Source organism: Lepeophtheirus salmonis, chromosome 7 (genome assembly GCF_016086655.4).
Source record: "Lepeophtheirus salmonis chromosome 7, UVic_Lsal_1.4, whole genome shotgun sequence".
NCBI lineage: Eukaryota > Metazoa > Arthropoda > Copepoda > Siphonostomatoida > Caligidae > Lepeophtheirus > Lepeophtheirus salmonis.
In genome coordinates this window covers 36,509,767-36,533,296 of record NC_052137.2, presented here as the reverse complement: position 1 = coordinate 36,533,296, position 23,530 = coordinate 36,509,767, and the positions used below count along the sequence as shown (strand labels likewise).

The 23,530-nt window shown below is 30.3% G+C and overlaps 1 long non-coding RNA gene across 1 annotated transcript; it reads right to left on the bottom strand.

The window, feature by feature from the left end:
- Positions 1 to 10,901: 10,901 nt before the first annotated feature.
- Positions 10,902 to 14,013, bottom strand: LOC139906024 (uncharacterized). The gene is made up of 2 exons (XR_011781218.1): positions 13,224 to 14,013; positions 10,902 to 13,096 (listed from the first exon to the last, which is right to left on the bottom strand). It is a non-coding gene; the product is annotated as an uncharacterized lncRNA (long non-coding RNA).
- Positions 14,014 to 23,530: the final 9,517 nt, after the last annotated feature.

The following is a 23,530-nucleotide window of genomic DNA, read 5'->3' as shown; positions in this document are numbered from 1 at the left end:
ATACAAATTAACTATATTTGAATCTCAAATGCCATTCTCTGAGTTTTCCGAGTATACATTAGTTTTTACATTTATATTTTCTATATAAACTTTGTCTAATTATAATTGGCATGAATTGACGGACTTCCATTATAAAACCATTACGTTAAAAAGATGACAATTTGCTTCAATTCTCATTTGCAAAGTGATTCATGAAATCACTGTTCAAGTTCTGAGTCATCATTTTTGCTCTGTACTTCAATATAATATGTTATGTGTTTTTTTATTGACAAAAATATTTATAACAATACTAACTAATTATATCTTACAACAGAGAATAAAAATTTAAATCAGCAATAATTTCCATTTGAATATCATTTTTTTTTTGCTGAGGAAGTGAAGGAAATATTTGGAAAATAAAGTACAAAGTTACAACCTTAATCAAAGTTTGTGACCCCAGGACATCTTAAACTTGAGTAGATAATTTATTCATACCTCAGCTCTTTTCTTATACCCTAAAGAAGTTAATTTGTGCTAGTAACTATGTTTATTTTCTAAACCTTGTTGCCAAGAGCAACAAGAAAATCACCACTTCTTTACATTTCTGAAAAAAAAATTAATTATAAGGATTTGCTCCTGGCTTATAAGATTTTTGTCTTGTCTTTCAAAAAACGAGATTAGTTTCTTAATATTATCTATCATAATAAGTAAAATCATTCAATCTATGGCAATCATATAACATTAAAGTAAAGATTGTTATGATAAGTTTATTAATAATAAAGAAATGCAAATATGCAAAGAAATAGACTCTTAACTTAAAATATCTCCAAAAATTAAGAACTACTCCGATACTTGGGCGTGAAGGATAAAAAAAAATTGAGGTCCTATTCCAATTGCTAATCTTTAAGTCCTAGGGTCCATTCAACACTATCTATGTGTGATTAATTTAAATTTAAATTGTTTTCATATGTTCTTACACCAAATGAATACAAATAACAAACAACTATGATGAAATATATTCATCTGAAATCCTTATGATTAAACTCATTTTACTCTTTTGAAACCCTTATTCATAGAATTGATATAAATATACATCATATGACATACATATGGATATATCGTTGTCACTTTTATTGTATCACACAGCCTTTCATCAGAAAAGAAAGGGGAAAAAGGTTTCAAATCAGTTGGTAGTTAGTTGATATATTTTTGTGTTAGTGAGGTAAGGTCGATATATATGTTAACATCTAGTTATGAGTTATGTTTTATTAAATCTATTCCGCTTTAAATGAAATCTTTCATCCAAAATGTACGAGTATTAAATACATATAATTGGATGATGATGGGATATGAATGAGTTCAAGTATTAACAACAACAACTAAGAAACAGTCCAAACAAATTGTCATATTCTAAAGATTACCCTTGACTTGTTAAATTCATTAACCTTTACAACATATTGTGTTGTGCCGGTTCTTATTTAGGACTGAAAACTACAGTCCGGTCTATTTCAATCTCGGCCTGGTACAGTTTAGTCCTGAAACTTATAAAATTCGGTCCTTGATGACGTCACTCAACTTTTTTTTTGTAGGTTCTATTACTGAGAGTCCAAAGGACCGACAGTCTTAAGAAAAGGTCCCAATGGACTTAATCGAATAAATAAGGACTAACCAAACGCTAACTACATATGCCCCATGAGCCCTCCCCCCCACACTCACTTTATTTATTTTTCTACAGATATTTAGCTTGCACATTTTCTCATCACTTGATTTATTATATATTATCATCACGTTTATCAGAGATCCATGTATCTAACTTAAGATAATTACATTGCCACAGTTTTTTCTAAAACTAACTCCCTGTCATTTTAATAAATAAACCTATACCTAAAAAGGACAAAAAAACTTTATTTGATAAACATTTATAGAAAAATCACGCATACATTACTTTTAAGACCATTGGTATGAATACATTTATAAAATATTTACGGAATATTTAGAATGTAGTTTTTAAAATTTTGTAGTTTTTTATATATTTTTTTAAAATTTTGTAGTTAAATATATATATAAATAAAAATAGTAGCTAAGATTGTCAGGTGTGTGCTAAACCCCTTTTGCCTTTGCTTCCATTCAGCGACGCAGCAATGTATTTTCGATAGGTGATGGTGAGGTTAAATTATATAATGGTGACGTTACCAGGGACATCCTCAGATTTTTTTTTAAAAGAAGGTTGGACCGTTGGGATTGTTGACAATTTTGACATAATTTTTTTTATAAATGGCAAATTTGTAAAAATATTTATTAGTTTTCTTAATAAACAGAATAATTTTATCTTAGATTTTAGTGTTTGCTTTTATAAGATAAGACTAAATTTGAAGGAATAATATATTTTTCATAAAAAAAAGTCAAATTGATATTTTTTTCTCGAAAATTATGATATTTAAACTTTTTAGAGAAAATCATTTTCTTAATATGGAGATAGTTATAAAAAAAAATACACAAAAAAACGGGGGGGGGATAATAGCCCCTTGGCCCCTATGGTTCTGGCGGCACTGGTTCCATTACATATGTAATGTATATATATAAATTTTGTGTAAATATTGTAGTGTCCTTTTCTAGCAATCGTGGAAAAGGCTACTACAAAGTTTACTTATATTTTTTAGTTTGGATTAATATAAGATCAATATTTGATAAGCATTCCTTCTCAGGATACAATTTAGTGGGAGTCAAATGAGAACACCGCTGTGATCACTGGGATAACTATTAGGCCTACCTTAAGTTGTTGTTTTGGAGTTTAGGGTTGATAATAAGAATCACGTAGTACGTTTGCACACTGCCTTATTAATAACAACTATCATTCACATCATCATACATAATACACCCCGTTGGTGATACTACAATATATAATATTGTACTACACTAAAAGATGGATCGAAATCCAAAATTGGGTCACGGATCTCTTATAAGCAGTTCGTAGAAATCTGATCAAAATGTTAGTACAATATCCAACCCCTGTATTGGATATTTCAAAGTGATTAAAAAATATAAGATTTATCCAGATCCTACGGTAAAAAATATACTCGTGGCTTACCGCTGATGGCTAGTGTTGGATTGCTCTAAAAAGACTGCCGTCTACTACAACAGCTGAAATGAAGTATTTACTATGTCATTTTAGCTGTTCAACATAACGTCTTTCAATGAGACAAGATACCTGAACCTTAGATTAGGGACTGTGTGCCTAGAAATTATGATAGTAGGTTCCAGCTATCATTCACTATTTTCTTCAATCCTAGCTAGGCACGTCGTTACCTTTATTGTATCACCCAACCTTTCCTCCAAAAATTAACAGATAAAAGGCCTGAAATCATCTGGTAGTTAGCCAAATATGTCAATCATACCAACCGCCTTTTATCTCTTATAAATTCCCAACTATAACAGTCATATTATTTCTTCACCGTTTTTAAAATAAATTACATATTATTAAAATCTACGTAGTATCTTATTCGATACTCTCTTATAATATTGCTTAGCCATATTTGATTAAAAGAGCAGTTATTATATTATTTTTTAAGGAGAAATAGCCAAAATTTCTTCATAGAAATGGCCAATATTATATAAATTACGAGGGGTCCCCAAGAAATTGTATTCCTGTTCTTTTGGAAACGGAGCATATGTATAAAATAACTTATTACTTTGTGTACTTATGAAAAATAATAAATTATAAAATAGCCATGACGCATCGAGAGATAAGAGGGAATCGACAGCTGAAAAAAATACATGGTGTATTTTTTGTTTTAGCGAAGTAACGTCGTGTAGGATTGAATAATATAAAACATAGCTAGGACCATATGACTGTTGAATGATAAAAAAGATGGGACCGAAAAAAAAATACTCAAAGGGGAAATAAAAACTGATTAAGAAATCAATCCTAAGACCGATCCAACACTAGCAATGGCTATGATTCTTTAATGGTATAAGGCTTCGGATTGATTTTTTTTAATGTGATTCTTCAGTTTTTATTACAATGGTATTTGTACATCCAAAGTATTGTAAAATATAAGCTAATAACATAAATTTGAAATCATTTTGAGGATTTTTTTTTGCCCAAATCACTTTAAAAATTAATGTTTTAATTAAACTTTACGTAAAACATATCGAGCAATGATTCAGGGATATTAGATTGTAAAATAGTAAGGTACTCTCATGCAAATTAGGATTTTGTGTATATATTTATATAGATATTGCGTATCAATGCATTGGTAAATGACTCAACATCTCTTTTGAGTGACATTGAAACTGTAAATACTGTATTATATTATCTAAGACTATTTTAATTAAGTAAATCTAATTACGAGATTATTGAGAGTTGATTTACTTACCGTTATTATTTGTTGACATTGTACAAAGATTTTAACCTGGACCTTCTAAATAGTATATTGATTCCTATAAAATGGATCAAAGCAACTTCAATGCACAGAATTATTTTTAATACCTAAATCCTTCATGGATAATACAAGGCCACTGTACCCCATCCCCGCACTATAAAATTTTAAAAGGGAATGTTATTATCACAAGTTCCCCCCAATTAAAATATTTATCTAAAATAATTGAAGCTATATAGTCACTGATGACATGGCCAAGCCTCCATTTCTTTACCTGCAATATTTTCAAAACTCCACTTAGTCTTTTATAGTTGAATTATTCATGATACGAATTATATTATATCTTTACGAATGTGTTCAATCTTGGTTTGAATTAGATACAATTGCAGTCTGTTACAAAAATATTAATATTTCATTTGACTATTTTTGTAATAAATAAATGTTCATCATAAATTTGAATGCTTTTAGGTGCAGTTAAAGGCCAAGGCCTGCCACAAACGCCACTCTATCAATAAAGCTCTGAAGCCCTCTATCGATTAAAATCGGGAAATCAAAAATAATAACCTGATTAATAGGTTTTTTGCTGCATTTGGGTCAAGGCAAATTTACCCTACGGCAACATCGTTTTTCAGCAAGATGGCCCCCGCTGACACTGCGAAAAGTACTCAGACCTTTTTAGCTAACAACATCGCTTACTAAGACAAGAAAATTTGGCTTCCACGTAATAAATCAAAGATCCCTATAGAAAGAGGTGTACAGTCAGGTGCATTCTCGCTTTTCCTTATTGCCATCAATTCTCTATCAGAGTGAGAGAGAAGGGTCTCTGTCAATTCACACAACAGCTTTGACTCCTTGTCTAGAAAGGATTTTTCCTCCGAAAAAAAACTCAATATCATTGGAGTTTGTGAATCTTTTTCTGGATTTTTTGAAAATTATATATAACTTGTAACATTTAAAAAAATATTGTAATTCTAAACTTGAAGGAGATCCTTGTCCAGAGTAAGAGAAAGCAAATTTAGATTCGGATATATTCTTTTTAGAGATGATTAATATTCGTAATTATATCTATACTTTCCTCTTATAGTAATTATCATGCCTAAAGAAAGGAAAAAAAAAAAAAAACTAAATTTAGGGATTAGAAAAGAAAAAAACTGTTATTTTTTTCATTTTGTTAATTATTTAATAGGTCGTCGTGGTGTTAACTTCTCCCTCTGAAATAAGCATTCTTCCCCACCTTTTCTGTCATTTTTCTTAGTGGATAATCAAATAAATATTAATGAATTTTAATATAATGATCATATTTTCACTACTCTAATCCTATTTTAAATGTTGAAAGTTCTCCTCTTTATAGAAGTAATTCATTTTCTCCCCACAAAATCAAATAACAGGAAGCTAATATTAATAAGAGTCTTAAGCCAGTTAGTAGCATATTTCTCGCACCTTTGCTAGTAATAGTTAACCTGGTCAATAGGTTTATATCGATTCTTTGCATTTTTCAACCTTACTTCTCATAAGAGAAAGAAACACCCGAAGTCGACTGATAACTAGGTAATCTATTATAATATGTTCTATTTAAAATGCATTGGGTTAGTTTGGTTCTAGCCCTAAATACCAGAAAAAAGAAAAAAAAGACCAGATCGACTTAGATTACTTTTCATTTTTTCTTGATCTAGTCCTTTTTCTACTCTACGAGAATATAAAGGGACTTAAATTGAAATCGAAAATGAATTCAGTCCTAAGACCAATTTGACAAGAGTAGACCCATCTATGATTCCAAAATCTAGTCAAAATTCAAGATTTTACTCATACCTGTATATTCAATGTACATCTATATGTATGGAGATGGACACACATGCGATCGATCATGTAATGGGTTCTAAGAGAATTGGCAAGGTTTTTTTTTTTTTTTTGCAAAACGGATATTTCGTTGAAGGACAATTGGGGAAATGATATTTAATATATCATTTATATAAACGATTGTATATTTTAATTCAATTTAAAATAAAATTATGATAAATAGGTATTGTTTAAATACTATATATGTATTTCAAATAGCTAAAGTAGTTTATATAGCTAGGAAAATGTAATAATTAATAATAAATATATATGATATAAAATATTTTTCTGCAAAAGAACACTAATGGTCTTTGAATTGCATATATATTTAGCATATACCCTTATCTGGGAACGACCGAGTATCGAAACTCAGCACATTGAGACAAGATAATAATTTCTTTCAAACGGGTTGTCCATTGAGCTACGTCGTTCCATAGAAATAGGTAATCATTCAATGTTTACATTTAAATACGTCATATTTAAAAGTTATGACATTGTGTTTGTTTTTTTATATGGATCGAACTTCTTTTTTTTTAGAATTTCTTTTTAACATTTTTTCAACTACAGAACGATACTACAAAAAACTCATTTGGGCACAGCAAAATTCCCATTCCTGCACAGTTAAAGCAACTTAACCGGCGTTATATTACTAATACAAAAATATAAATGTTTCTGCTCCCCCCTCTAATCAGTGTTCTGAACGTTGATTGGTTGAAATATAATTAATTCTTTTAAAGCTATGAACACTTTTCGATAATGATTGAATAATCATTCCTTAGTTGGAAAGAATTGACTGATTACCAGCTGGTATCCCCCCCCCCTTCTTTTCGTATGAAAGGTTTCGTGACGAAGTAAAGGTAATGCCGTACTTAATCATCATCAGTGATGTAAGTAGCTTGTAGTTGTTTATGTTAAAACAAAAAAGGAACCGAAAATTAACATGACGTTTGATTAGATCAGCTAGATGCATTTTTGACGACGGAGGAGGGAGAGAAGGAAAAAAGCAAGTTCATAGACACTAATTACTCCGATGTCAATCCTCAATTCTACTTTGAGTCTAACAAGGACTTGCAATTATAATTCCGCAACAGATCCTCAAGGTTACTCTCCGTCTTTTATGGGCACACACGAATATTTATTTGAATGTAATAGACAAGGAAGTTCAATCCTCACTATTTAAATAATAGCAACAACAGCAAAAGAAAAAGAAATTCACTCTTCAATTTGCCAACTCCAAAAGAACGGTTGAGCCAAAACACACATCCGATTTTCATCCCTACTCATCGTTCTCTGCTTACTCCCTTCATTGAAAACTTATGAAAAAAGAGAGGCTCTGTTAAAAGTTCTTAGCAAATTCCAGGAGGAGTTAAAGTGAAAAAGGAAAATAATTTGAATTGAAATATTGGTACTGATCTGTCAAGAAAAAAACAACAACAAAAAAACCTAAGAACCAGCCTTAAATAAAAATTCTGCCTGTGTAGTAGGGGTTAGATGATTACAAATTCTAAGCCAAAGCCATTTCAACTTTCAATGCTGCATCTGTCAATTAAAATGGTTATTTGACCATGGAAAGATACCTTTGTGTGGATAGTCTAGATACAACTTTTAAAAAAACCAGACAACTTAATATCCATTTTTACATTCTATTCATAAAACTCAATATATCAAGTACGCGCATAGATGAACCAAAGAAAAAAAACAACCTTTTATTCTACTTTATCTTTTTGAGAAATGATTATCCCCTTTCCATACATTTTATTCAAAAATTTGAATATATGCACTTGAAATTTAAAGTGTACTCTGAACAACCTTTTAGTCATTCCTTGAGTTCTAGAGACTTGGAATAATCATACATAATTCTTATTCCCACATGAGGGGAATATAAAAGTAGTGATTGGTTGAAAACAAGGAAAAAGAGTTAACGTTATTCCTTCTAGAAGTAAAGAAAAACAAGTGAGTTGCATGCATGATTATTCCATGTCTTTAGAATTCCGTGAGTCATCTAAAGGATATTTAATAGGTATCATAATTTCCTGATTAGTTTAGAGATGAGGAAGATCATAATTTGTTCCAAATATATTGTACATAGATGCAGAAAGGAAGAGGCGTATAATTAATTACTCTCGTAATTATATTTGGAAATATGTTTGAATTTACGTATGTACCTATTCTTAGACCTTAATCCTTTGAATGTTTGCAATACTATTTAATTAATTATTCTAAAATTTGAATTCTAAATATTTTATGAGAATTATGCCAAATTAAATATGAGAAAAGTAAATTGTATTATTTATTTCAGGAAGTTTAAAAAGGGATCCAAACGTAGTGTTGCGCTGGTTACAATTTTTTTGTTTTTTTTGTTGGTTAGATCATTATTTGTTCAAATCTGAAAAGATTATTAGTTATTTCCTTTGGGCCGTCTCTTGCAGAATACATTATTCAGTTTATGTTTTGATCAAATGTTGAATCAAGATTATTTTTTTTTTTTTTTTTTTTTATTAGTTATTTAAGGTTTTGTTGGTATTTTTTACGTAAGAGAGTGTAATTTTGCTTAAATTGTTTTTCAAAACTATTCTTTTAAAAAAGAATAATTCAGCTCCTAGTTTTTACATTCAAGTACAGAGCAACGTATGTAAAATGTAATTTTCTGCATTTTAATTTATAATATAAGTAAACAAAAAAATATCTTTCAATATCCATATCCAATTCGAATAGTACTTGACGCAATAATCAAGAATCTTTTCGTATCAAATCTGGTTTTTTGGAGAGTTTTCCATTTGAATTTTGTGAGTATTTTTACACCTTTTAGAGGCTTAAAACATCTTTTAAAAATGAAAGAAATCAATAATTTAAATGTTATAAAGATACCATATTGTAAGGTTTTTTGTTTGAAAAGAAATAACACCTCGTGTTACCATTTGTTTTTATGCCAAATGAATTTATCTCAAGCTTAAGTAATTAGAATTTTATTTACAAAGAAGCATTTCGTACTAGAAAGTCTAGTTCAGCAGCAATATCCATTTGAATATATATATTTGAAGCAGAAATTTATGGATACACTGGATAAGTTTGTCTGCACGTCATACTTTCTCTTCTATCTCGAAATTAGAGACCGCGGAAGGGGAAAGTAAAACTATCTCTTAAGAATAAGAAAATAATAGGAGAAACCATACAATCAATAATATAAATTTATTTTAACTTATACAATTTTATGGGGCATAGTATGGGTTACATTTAAGTGTTTTAATTTTTTTTATAGTTGAAAATGAAGAGTTATGAACCGAAAACTAAAATACACAAATTTGACCCTATTCTACCCTACTGAACTTAGTATAACCTAAATGCAAAACGAAATTGTTGAGAACTCTAGATTACAGTACTAAAAGTATACATCTACTTAATTATGGCAAACAAATGTTCAATCTGATCTTGCTGCAATTAAGGACATGTTTACTCGTATATCTCAAGATTTCATGAGATGCCTAAGAGAAATGGAAATGAGACATAACGGACCAATCCGACACCCGGAATCAATAACTATCATTCCTCCATCTCACCTTATACATTTCAATTAATCTATGAAATATGTTTTCAGCACGTGAGAGATTAGTTGCGGACATGCTGCTTGTAGATCAAACCCCATATTTGGAGCAGCTGTTCATTATATCCAAATTTTTGTTACGTACTTCCATAAATTCTACCATCACTAGAAAACGTCCTCACTTTCAAATCCATAAATTCTGCCGTCACTAGAAAACGTCCTCACTTCCAAATCTATCAATTCTATTATCATGAGTCTACTTTAATTTACCTGGGGACTAAATTCCACATTCATTTGCTCTTATTTTGCGTTTATGTATGAAGAATTCCATCAAGACATATATATTCTCGCCTCAAGAATGATGGGATAATAATAAGGGGTTGAGAAAAAGAAAAAAAAATAGTATGATGTGATGAACCAGTTAGTACTTTAGTCTCTAGAGTGCTCACTGGGTGTGCTTTTATTAAACACGCTCGTTGCTAAACGGCATTACATTTCAAATTTAGTATTTTTTATTTTACGTAACAAAAACAATGATCCAATTATGTATACACGCTCGATGCTACATGATTATTGTCAGTGATATTGTATGAACACGACTATATTGTTATTCCATTTTTATTGATTGACAATCTGTAATCCCAACTGTACAAATTATATTCAAATCTGATGACATACTGCAAAGTTTACTAATCAACATATTTGATTTTAATTGACATTGAAATAACATTCCTTTTCCCCAAGGTACTGTTCATGGTGACAGACTGAAGATTTTAATCTACTACTGCCCTAGTATGACATACTGCCAATAGAAATCCCTTTTGTCATCTCTATATATTTATTTGACTATGGTCTAAATAATTAATGATGGAAAAATTAATTTTCATAATATTTGATAATACTATGATTTTACAGTCATTTTGTTTCTTTTCATAAATGCATCGTAGTGTGCAATTTGATATTGAATATGGCCCCATTTATATGAATACATTGCTTTAAATATATTCAAATGTATTCTCTTCCATTTCTTAGTTAATTATTTTTGAATGTTTGATTTCTTGGAATTTGATATTTAGTTTGTATAATTTTGACCAACCATAAAAATGTAGATACAGCGTTATAGAACGTAAATATCACGAGTGGATTTAATCTGCTGACGATAATTAAATACATATATTTATTGAAAAGGAAAAAAAAACACATATCCTTATATTATATGTAAATTTTAGCCAATTGACCTCCAAACTCTTCCTCATTGCTTCGTACGATGTAATTATTTATAATTTTTTTCAAAATTGATTGCAAACAACATGGATTAGTAGACGGGTTTGCTTGTATTATGCTAGATGTACTCCATAGGTTATTTTAAAGTTTACACTTAAATAAATGTTCCCAGCTCAAGTTTTGTTTTGAATTTTTAAAAGTGAGGTTGCGTTATATTTTAATAATCCTTTGCAATTATTTTATTTATAAATATTGGTTGTATCTTCAAAGACGGCACAATTAAAGCCAAAAAAGTTATTCTCCTGGAAATACACGCGCCAGAAGACCACAACTAAGATTGGCAATGATCTCAGGATCAGTATTACGGCCGTGTATAGCACTAATAAGTGATTTGAAACCCAATAAACAGTCGCCAGAAAGTCTGGGTAAGGTTGGAAACCAAAAATAAGAAAAAAAGCCATGATAATGGGTGTCTAAAACTGTCTTGGTAGAAATTCAGTGAGGATGATTCGCGGTATGACCAAGAAGATGATTGTGAACGAAGTTACGCTCCGAAGGATAATTAAAGATGACTCGGGAACAAGATCAAGACCAAGGAGGAAGAAACTTCTCATTACGACATCCACATAGACGAATAGGTTGTCTAGAGGCAAGCTTCTTTTGAATGTGTCCAAGGGCATGTAGCCTCCCAACTCCTCCGATCTTAATCATTTGGAGTATTCGATCTAGTCAAAGGTCGAAGGAGATGCATGCAACAAGCCTCACGGGCCTGTGATATCTTTGGAGTCCACCATCAAGGCGGCATGGGCTGACATGTCAGAAGACTACATCTGTAAAATTTGTGCCGCCTTCAGAAAGAGGGTGGAGGCCGACATTCAGGCTGAGGGAGGCCATATTGAATAAAAATATAGATTTAAGTTATGATTCACTGGAAATAAACTTAATTTAGTTATCACTGTCTACATGAATTAGTTTTTAATAAAGTTTCATAAACAATCTTCAGTCTAAACTTAAGTATGAAACATATATTCCTATTAATAGTATTTTATATTTTTTTTTTTCTGTAACAACAACTATTTATACTACCATGAACAATTACAGTATAACTCGATCAATTGTGACCGATTTAGTCGATATCTCTCTCCTTCTTCTCCGATAATTTATTCTTTACTTCGAGAAGCGTCACTTATCTACACTTAGCGATGTTATTTCCTTATTAGTAAGAGGTTGAGATAATTTTTTTAATGTTCCTTTAATTGGTTAGATGGAGGTGCACTGATGACGTATAAGTAAACATTGTAGTATTACAATTACTCCATCTAATCTAGGCATCTTTTCGTCAAATCCATATACATACATAAAGTATTTCTTTCTCTAGGAATAACCTGGGATCGAACACACATTGAGTTCAAGAAAATAACTTCTCCTCAGAGCGTTGTCCATGAACTACGGCGATTCCAAGAGATAATTGAAGTTCAAAAATCTGTTGATATAGAAAGAGAAAATATAACGGGTTTGCAAACTTATACAGAGTACCCGATTAGATTACGTATTAATTATAATTAAAAATTAAGAAACACTTTGAGGCTAAATATTTTTAAAGGCAATGTCACCCGTGCCCTGCGATCCAGAGTAGGATGATGACTTCATGTTTGTCCAAATATTGAATTATCTTGGGTATACACATACATGTAAATCCGGTGTGTGTTTCAGCTTGACGGGTAATTTGTAATTGGTAGTATGAAGAATTAATTTTATTTTCATTAGCAGTTGTCATTATTATTTAATTCCTAAGTAGCGAACATCCTTTCCTAAACAGATTCAATTATATTCAAAACTTGTTTGAATGTTCGTGTGTGCTCATAGAAGACGGAGCGTAACCCTGAGGATTTGTTTCGGAGACATAATTCTAAGTCCTTGTTGGACTTAGAGTAGAATGTGGGATCGACGTCGGAGTTATTCTAACTAATGTCCTTTTTTCCTTCCTTTCTTATCACAGCTGATTGTAGCTGATCTAATGAAACGTCATGAGCATTATTCTTTCTCTCCTCCTAACCATTCTTCAAATTGTCAGGGTTAACATTTTGATTTTCGGTTTCTTTTTTTTAAACATGCCCATTCCACACTGGATGTTCACCTTTGGGTATACAATATACATATAACTAAACGACAATAGTAACTAAATATTTCTATAGTTCTACAATTACATTAACGAGGATTGGTCGATATATAGGTATTAATTATAATTCATTAGTATAAACTACCATTTATTAGATATAGTAAAAATAAATTCATTATTTTTAAGGGATTTTTTTTTCCATGAATGTTTATGTCCTTGTCAATCAAAAAAGTGCATACATGACGGTCGGACTCGACAATTTCCATTATTTTATCCACATTTTCGACAATTGGCCTTTAAGAGTTTGTTGCATCTTTGACATCAAAATTACCCAACAGAATCGACGATACCAAAATTGCACGTGACATACTATTAAAAAATATGTACCATAAACACTATTCACATTTTCCACCGCCTGGTTTGTGTTTCAGCCTTTATCGAAGAAAAACTGTAGAATGTGGGGTATTTTCTCTTTGTTGGTACCCATCTTTGACGACCACTCAAATTATACTAAGTCAAACAATCACAGAACTGTTAAGATTTTTTAAAGTATGAAACCTTATCTTTCTAACAACATCCGGCGTCAACTGATCATACTTATACAACGCAAGATGCATATTACCAAAGCTATCTGCGGGGAAAATAAGTTAATTATTTTTAATACAACTAGTATTATATTAAAGTACTTTTTGAAGTTGTCTTAGGATATATCCTATAGTTGTTAGTATGGAACATTATATATCTATGTATACATCATTGTATATAGATATACCAAGGTATAATTATTTTGATCCATGACACTCCTCTAAAAAGTAGGAATGTTTGTAGACTATCAATTACAAATTTGACATCCAATTTTGCGATATTTGGTCAAATATAAAAAAATGTTAAAACAATGTAATTGATAAAAAGGTCAATTAATAAAGTATTGCTTCATATACCAAGTTAACTATATATACGGATATGCGACTTAAAAAAAACCCAAAACAACTATAAATATGTGAGAAGAAAGGCCTTTTTAAGGTGTGACAATAAAAAGCGTTTTTTTTTTGGTTTTTTTGTAGTTCTTGATATATTTACAAAAAAAGTTTTTACGAAATACATGTACCTTAGAAATGCATAAAGTAATTACAGTGATCTACAAAAAGAATAAAAAATCTCCCATATAATTTAAAAATAGTTTTAAGGTAGATACATTTAAGGTACTAAATTTAAATATGATTTTATATTTTCTTTATTACGTCACATTTTGTGAGTTATATTTATATATTAGCAGTTGTGTTCGACATTATCCGGAGTAATTCACCGTCGACTGAAAGACAAACTTTGCTTTTATAATATAGAAGATAACTCCCTTACAAATCCTCATTGTTGTTATATGAAATGCTCTCTCCTCAAGAATGAAAGAACAATAATAAGAGTTTGAGAAAAAAAAGAAGATGAAATGAGCCATGGGATACTTTAGTCTCTAGAGCGCTTACTCACTGTGCTTTACCTAAACACGCTCGTTGTTAAATTTCACATTTGAAATTCATTATTTAAAAAAAAAAAAGAAAAAAAAGTGTGCCCTCTTTTTAAACGCTCGATGCTGCATGCAAAACTACTGCGCTAGATTTACTCAGCATGACTAGATTGTTTTTCCATTTCTTAGATACAAAACATGTATATTATATATATCAGGGAGCACTATATACAGTGCGCCTTATACACACACTCGAGGCAACATGCAAAACGCTTGCAATATTTCATTAATGCGACTACATTGTTATTTCTTGATCAAAAATATGTATTAGATATACCTCAGAGAGCACTATCCTCATGAATTTAAAGAAAAACTTATCCGACTAATGAATAATGTATCATTAAGGGCAGATTATATGGTTTATTTTTGTAAATTTATTTTTAATTCAGCCGCCAAATAAACTGGAAAATCATTTTGTTTTCTTTGAACGTCCTAAATCATGAAAGGAAGTTGGTCTGAAAAGTTTTGACCTAACAAAGATCTACATCCTTGTTCCAGCAATGCTCCCATCTTTGTAATCCGGCCAATTAGTACTGGGCATTTTTTTCTGCAAAATAATTGTTCACTAGACACTTTTTGTTTTTGGTCAAATGACTCCTAGTTAGATTGACTTGGCACGACCAAAATGGCTGAACTTTGGTAAGTAACTGTCAAAACATACTACATAGATGTAACTAGCATCTATTGACGAGTGCTGCCATCTTCACGTTGAGGTCGGAAACTTTTCAAACCCCCATTGTATGTATATCTAAGTACACGAAACAGTTATTTGCGATACTAAATATTTTTTAAATCGGATTAAAATAAATACAAAAGTCTAAGCTTTTCATGGAACGACCTTTTATACGAGTATATAACATATTTGTACATCAATACACAATAGAAAACATTCCCATTTTTACAACTCTAACAATGGCCTCTACATCTCACAAAAAATGATTCAAATATATTTTGCTGCATTTGTGCCAGCTTTACTTCGAAGACTCAACTGTGCAAACATTAGAGTCTTTGTAAAAGCGTGTATTTGCATACTTCAAAGTACCACTTGGAGATCAAGACAAGCATTGGGCTCCTCACAAAGATTGCTAAACCTGTGTTGATACTTTGAGATAATGTCTCAAGGAAAAAATGCAAAACTAAAGTTTGGAGGGAACCAAACCATCATTTAGATGACTACTATTTCTGCCTTGTCTATGTAAAAGGTTTCAATAAGATTAGCAAGAAATATTTTTCAATAACCAAAGTATTCATTCAGCAATTTGACAAGATACCCATAGTGAAGAAATACCTCTTCCAATATTTATTGAACTTCCAAAAAATGATGAAACAGATACTCACCTGGTCCCAGTGATGAAGAAGTCATAAAATATTTTTTCCAACCATCTGATGAAAATTGTGACTAGCCAACTCTTTGTAATAATTCTTTTGTGAATGATTTGGTTAGAGATATTTATCGACCAAAAAGTGTCTGCCGAACTTTTTTCTTCAATATAATCAAATGCCGAAACCCGGTACAAATGTCTCATGTGATTTTGACAGGGAAACAGAACCGGTTAATTACTTCCACTCATATGGTCAACTAGTCTATTGTACTCATTTAGAAAGGTTACTTCTATTTATGGGACTGCCAGCCTATGATTCAAGGGATTCGAGACTATTTATTGATATTTTCAAAATATTCTTTAAATGTGTTCTGTTACACAATATAAATAAATACGTTTTTCTACTAATAGGATATTCTTAAGAAAGGATACAGGCTCTACCGTCTAAAATGCATAACTTTTGAAAATTACAAAAAATGTTATATTTTAACAAAACTATCATCAAATTTGGATAATTTAATTCATAAATTAAATCAAGGTAAACCCTATTTATATTCTCAATCAATATAGCCGCGTTTTCTCTTAATGATCAGTTCCTGCGTGGTTCGGAGCTTTGCACAGCAGCTCTTTACAAAGCTCAGCTCTAGTTTGGCTCATACACTGATGATGGAGGTCTTCAGTTGGTCCTTTGTTGTATATCTTACTACCAAAAGCTCCCCCTGAGGTCTCCAAAAATACCAATATCCAGGGGTGAAGGTTAGGCTATGAGGAGGCCAAGATTCTTGATTTTCAAGCTTGTTGAGGAGGATTTTGCAGTGGTTCACACGCTTTACTCGATCCACAGACTTCAAACCCTAAACAGCGAGTTTTGCGATTTATCAGCACACCATAAATATATGTATTTAATATGTAAAATATAGTTTGATACATTGAAACCCCTTATTTTAGTTCGAGGTCATATACGTGGCATTGTAGACCTTTCAATGTGTGTCTCTATCTATGTATATGTAAAAATAAATAACTAGATAATAATAGGGACTATTTATTTATGGGACAAAAGATTTGTCCTGAGGTTATTGCGTCAAACATGGGAACATTTTGTTAGACAAAAAATTTATTTACTACATATTATATGCATGTAATTTTAAATGTTTTTTTTAATCATGAAGATATTAATGAATTCGTGGGTAGCATTTGATGCTAATTTAAATGAACAAATTAGATAACAGGGATCCTTTCAATTTATGAACCCTATGTCTTTGCAAATTCTTTAATCCAAAGTGACACAAAAAATTACACTACCAAAGAGGAAAAAAAAAAGGATTATCTCAAAGTAAATAATGAGATTAACCCTACGTACATGTGCCAGGGGTTATTAGTGCACTGTTTTTGGACATGCTATTGCTATTCATGTATGAGGTACATATAATAAGTATATAAGTAATATCTACATATGCATATAGGTATTTACCTTCTTATTCAAGGTTTATTGATATGAAGAAATAAAGAAACCCTTTCTCGCTTTTTATATTGTTATACAACATGATTTGATGGATTATTATTTTAATTAGCCTTAATTAATTTTACTTCATATTAAATGCTACTCCTGATTGATAAGAGTAACAAAAGATAATAATATATTCTTCAAGGCAAATACATAGGCATCTATGGGCTATGAATGTTATGTATTGGCATTCATAATCTACGTTTTTTAATAGGTTTTTCTATTTTTTAAATTTACTTTATAAGTAGAAATTATTTATATCTAATAATATGGATATTTAGCTATTGTAAGTAAAATATGTCTGAGACATAGTGCATTTTTTTAATTACAGCATGCTTTGAAGTTCAAGTCTTGCATCGCCCACCAGCTTATCCCCACATGTATTACTTAAGACGTAGAATGACCATTAAAACCTTCAATCGCACTAGGTTTGGTCTTTATAGACTTTTTTTTTTTTAATTTGATTTTTATAATAGGTATAGTTACGATTCAGAAACATATTTCGGAATGAAATAACTGTATCGATGAAACTTAAATCTAATAAAAATTGATAAAAAACATTCCAACATTCGTGATATAATATATTTATTAAAATATTTCGAATACAGTTTCTAAAAAATGTGTCTAATCATACAAAAATCAAGTAAAATGAAGGACAATTTAGAAGCATATATATACATTTTTCAATTGCTTTATAATATAACTAAAACTAAATAATAAACTTCCAAATAAGATCCTTCAATTTACTTGATTTTTGTATGATTAGACACATTTTGTATGAACTGTATTGAAGAATACTTCATCAATAATTTGTTTTTCGAATGTTGAAATGTTTTTTATCAACTTTTTATAAAATTGAAATGATACTCAATCAAATTTGATTTAAAAAAAAGGCTGTAAAGGCCAAACCTACTCCAATTGAAAATTTTAATGATCATTTTCGGGTTGTATGGCTACATGTGAGTTTCAGCTGGGACGCAAAAATGCGGTTGTATAGTCTTATGAATATCATTTGATATTGATTGTTAAACTAACCTAAGAATTGTTATATCCAGATGGTATACATAAAACAACTGTAAATTTAATTTTGACGCACTTTAGATTAACGAAACATTTTTCTACGTATCTCTGAAAAAGAGATAACTAGACACTTGATATTTTGACATATCGTACAAACAACATAAACTTCATAACCTTAATAACGGGCTTTAACCGGCCATTAAGTCACCAACATACTTTAGTAATAGCTTTTGACTCAAGTTTGCTCAATTCCTCTGTTATTTCTTCCTTGATAACATTTAAATTTGGTGCAGGGTTACCCGAGCACCTGACCTTTTCATCAACAAAAATTCTGCATGATTTCAGCAGTGTGAGCATTGCTTAGGTTTTCTCTTCCCATAAGACGTCGTTTTATTCGATGTACATCCGACCAGTATACGTTTAATTCCTTATCAATTTTACAAACTTTGGCATTGATACGCAGCATGCCGGATATCTGATTGCAAATTTCGTTTAGCACCTCCAAAACTTTATTTTATAAACGCAAAACAATAGATGAATAATTATCATTAATGGAACTTTTGTATTGTGATCCATCATACCTCTAAAAAGTGATTTAAAAAAGTGTTCTATAATTAAATTTACACACGCATCATAGATTTTTTACTCACAATGCTTCAAATCTATTCATAAAACTTTCCTAATCATTTTTTTTAGGAAAATATAATTTGGAATTTTGATGAAAGTATAATACAACTTTTTTTCAGAATACATAAATTAAGTTATGAAATTTTTATATGTATGGTGTTTTCTATGTAGTAGGTATTTTTTACAATACTCAGTCTTACTTAATATAATAATAGTAATGAAAATCGTGTGTATTTTTGGTGAAGTGAAAAAACAGACATAGAAAGTCAACATGGTAACCCAGGCAATTTGAATAATCTTTTGAAGGAGAGCAGTTTAGCTGTCATGAAGTTTCATAACATCAGCTATGTGAAAAGGGAGGAGAATAAAATCACAATCAGGCTTTGAATATAATTGAATTTATTGAGAAAAGAAGTTCACTACTCAGGAATTAAATAATAATGTCAACTGCTCAGGAAAAGAAAATTCATTCTTCAGACTACCAGTTTAAAAAAAAAAAAAATTGGCCAGCTAAAAAATACAAACGATTTACATCACACTATATTACACCTTGGCTTCGTATGACGAGTATACTCGTCACGATAAATGTTAAAAAAAGACTACCCACGAGATATTTCGTTTTATCATTATTACATATTATAATGTAAAAGTTATTTATGAATTAGCCTTTACTATTAAATAAAAAGATTGATTTTGCAGTAGATGGGACTCATTTGATATATTGCTTGGATTTATAATCTTGCTTTTGAAGGCATTAAGTCATAAAACACTTTTGAAAGTCATGCTGTAGTACATATGTACAATGTACTTATATAATATTTAATTAGCAAATAACCAGTAAAGTACACTGGTACTGTAAAAGTAAACTTGTATTATATGAAATAATATTAACGGGCCTCGGTTATTTGAACATTTACAGATCTTAAAAATTATCCAATGCATTTTTTGGATCCTAAGAAGCTTATCGTATTGCTTAAATGGATCCTCATATGCTCAGATAAGTTGGTCCAAATTGATAAATTGAAAATCAGGCATTTTAAAATGGATTTTTGATACATTGTGACGTTATGTTTCAACCTTGATAATTCTCAATAAAAGGTCTTATGTATAAAATATATGTATAAAGAAACTTTGGCTATCATATGGAAATAAAAATGTATAGCCACGCTTTTAGTAAAACAATATTTATAAATATTATCATACAGTATCGAATAAAATGCTATATATTTTGGATTTTAATATTATGAAATTTATATATGTAATTCACTTTTAAAAATAATATGATAATGATAGTCTAGTGTACTTAAAAGATAAATAGCAGTTGGTATGATTTACAAATTTGGCTTGCGCATAAATAAATAAATATAATAGGATATATTTGATGGCAGTTTTGTAATATGAAGTTGAGACCTTTTGTTGTTGAATATACAGTAAGGATACTAGAAATTTCAGCTGCTATAAATATAAAATGGGTATGGATGTTCTTGGTTTGAAGAACATGTTTGGGCTATTCAACCTTAACCTTACTCAAAGTTTTTTAAATCATCTGAGCTAACTGAGTTGATTATATGGTTGGCCAAAACAATATCCCAAAAGTAGGAAACAATATTAACTCCTTATTAGAATTATTAACTTGTTAATACTTGGCGGGTCTTTTCTTATTCCACTCTTCTCTTTCTCCGTATTGACTATCTGGCCTTGCTTCTCACTAACTTTTCATGGTCTAATTACAATTTTTATATTAACTAAATGACTTTAATCTGAATTGCATTTAACATATTGTATTAGTAATGAGTAAATAATTAATATTCATATAATCATTTTCGTGCTGTTAATTGTGCTTATGCAACCAAATTCAGGGAGTACAATAGTATAATAATTAATAGCTGAGCCTCTCCTTTCAACTACATTGTTTGCTACACCCTTTTTTTTAACCAGCTGAAATTTATTTGAAGATATTTTCCAACTTCTCGCCTCTATATATTTCTTTCTCTATGGGCTATATTTTAATGAATCTTTTTAAGTGAAAGGAAAATTCGGTTGTTTTTATTTCTAAAAATCAGTCCATTTGTTTAACTATATTAGACCCCCCCATCACCATTACACTGTACCGAAATAACAAAAGTTAGGAACTTGGTATTGCGGGATATTTTTTTTTATTTTGCATTTTATTCCTCTAAACAAGGAAGTTATCATCAAATGAGTAAAAAAATGGTCCTAAAAGAACGTATTTTGATTTGAAAATCTATGAAATGTCGAAAAAAAATAAAATTCGATGGAGTCTCTCTAAAATTATCAATTTGAATCAAGATACAGTATTTTTGTTTTATTCAATATCTTTAATGAAACATATATTTTTCAACAATATTTTAAAATCTTTTTCTAACTTGCCTCATTGTATGAGCATTTTAGTTCGAAATCTGATGCGAATAAATAAATATTTTCTTTTGGTAATGCGTATAACGCGCATTTATTTTGTAACTTTTCTTTTCATTTTTAATAATCAAATCTAATTTTTTTGACACCAAGTGTGAAATATATTATTATTAAATATACTTTCATTGTTTCTTTATGGGAAAAAGAACACCCTATTATGTTAATTTATAATTTCGTACAACAAAAACGGCGTAGGAAACTCTTTTAAATCGACTTTTTATTTATAATCCCATAATTTTTAGGGTTACGGTTCAGTCTAGTCACCATATTTTGGTTCTAAAAAAAAAGAACACTTTGCTTACGGGGGCGGTGTTAATATTTTGGAATTATTAAATTTATGAATAAAGAAGGATTATTAATTGTTGTTTATGTGTTTTTTTTAAGAAAAAGTTTTTTTAGTGAAGACATTTTGAATCTTGCTTATACAAAAAAATATAACCTGGATTTTCGTTTTTCGCTAATAATAAAAATAATTTTTTATTTAAGTCAATTATTAGCATGTGTTGTTTGTCCTTCATAAAATCAGCCATTTAATGAATAAAGACTAAAGTCCCCGTACAAGATGTATAAAGCCGTGGAAAAGAATAAAGAGTACACTTGGCCACTCTTTATGTATTTGTAAATAACAAAAAATATGTTATTCATATTTTTCCCGTCGATAAATACTATGTTACATATATATATAAGTATTTTTCTTTTATAGAATCAAGCAACAAAACGTTTTAAAACATGCAATCCCATTGAAATCATTTTTTACAGCATCATGCAAAAATAAAGTCTTCTCATAAGTACATAGACAGAGGCGTCCACAAGGAGGAGTTGCTCGGGGGTTGTAGCTCCACCCCAAATTAAGTAATTTTTGCATTTTTCAAAAAATTGAATATTTGAAATTTTTTATCCAAAAAATTTAATTATTTGTGAATAGTTGTGAAATTTTTGTTCATAAAATTTAATTTCTTAAGAATAGTTATGGATTTTTAAAGTTTATAAAAAAAATTAATTTTTAGATTATTTTTCAAAAACCAATAACCCCCCCCTCCTCCCCCAATATAAGCCTGTGGACACCCCTAATAGAATATGTCAAGTATAAAAGAAGCTGCTCAAATAAGAATACAAATCATTTACAATTAATTATAAGCACTCAAGTGAATTTAATCATCATTCCTAAGAAAAATAACGCCTTAGAGATACAAATGATTTTGTTAACAATATACATACATACGTAGATATCAAATATATTATTCAACTAAGATTGACTCCTTAGATAAAGAAATTTTGTACACATATAATATAATTGTATTACGCAATAAGAAGTGGTGCAAAGTTTAAAAAATAACATTCTTTACTTACAAATGTACACATAACAACAACAGCAAAAAACACGTTTTTTTCTGTTTTTTTTTTGATAAAAACAAATCTAGACGAAGAAGAAAATTAAGGCAGGTAGATACAGCTATATGTAGATACATATCAAACAAACGCAATTTCTTATGAATTTGTCAAGAAGTACATCATATGATAGATAATCTCTGGAAATTGTCGGGATTTCTATTTGCATACGCAATGTAACTTCTTGGGGAAAAAACCACTTAGAGGAGGGGTCGGCAACCTTTTGGTGAGTAGAGGCCAAACAGCTATTTAGTGTCATGAAAGAGGGCCAAACAGCTATCACTGCAGAGTCATGGTTGTTTAGTAGGACTATATTTAGATGATTGTCCATGATAAGATAGCGGGCCAGTCAAAATTCACTCGCGGGCAGGGGGCAGAGAATGTTTGTTCGTCTATGGAAGGCAGAACAACTATGCTTGTGTCTGGTATTGGGCCTTGTGGAGGATGAAAGGGAACTATGGTCGTTGACAAGAGGGAAGGTATGTGCCTGCGTCAGAGACCACATCATCCAGTCGAATTTTGGATTTTTTTGCAAAAAATCTGCATATGTCGTATGCAGCAACTCTGGATATAAAATACTAATTACCTCTTCCTACCCAGGCACGTGCAATAGTTGTAATCCACAACAACAA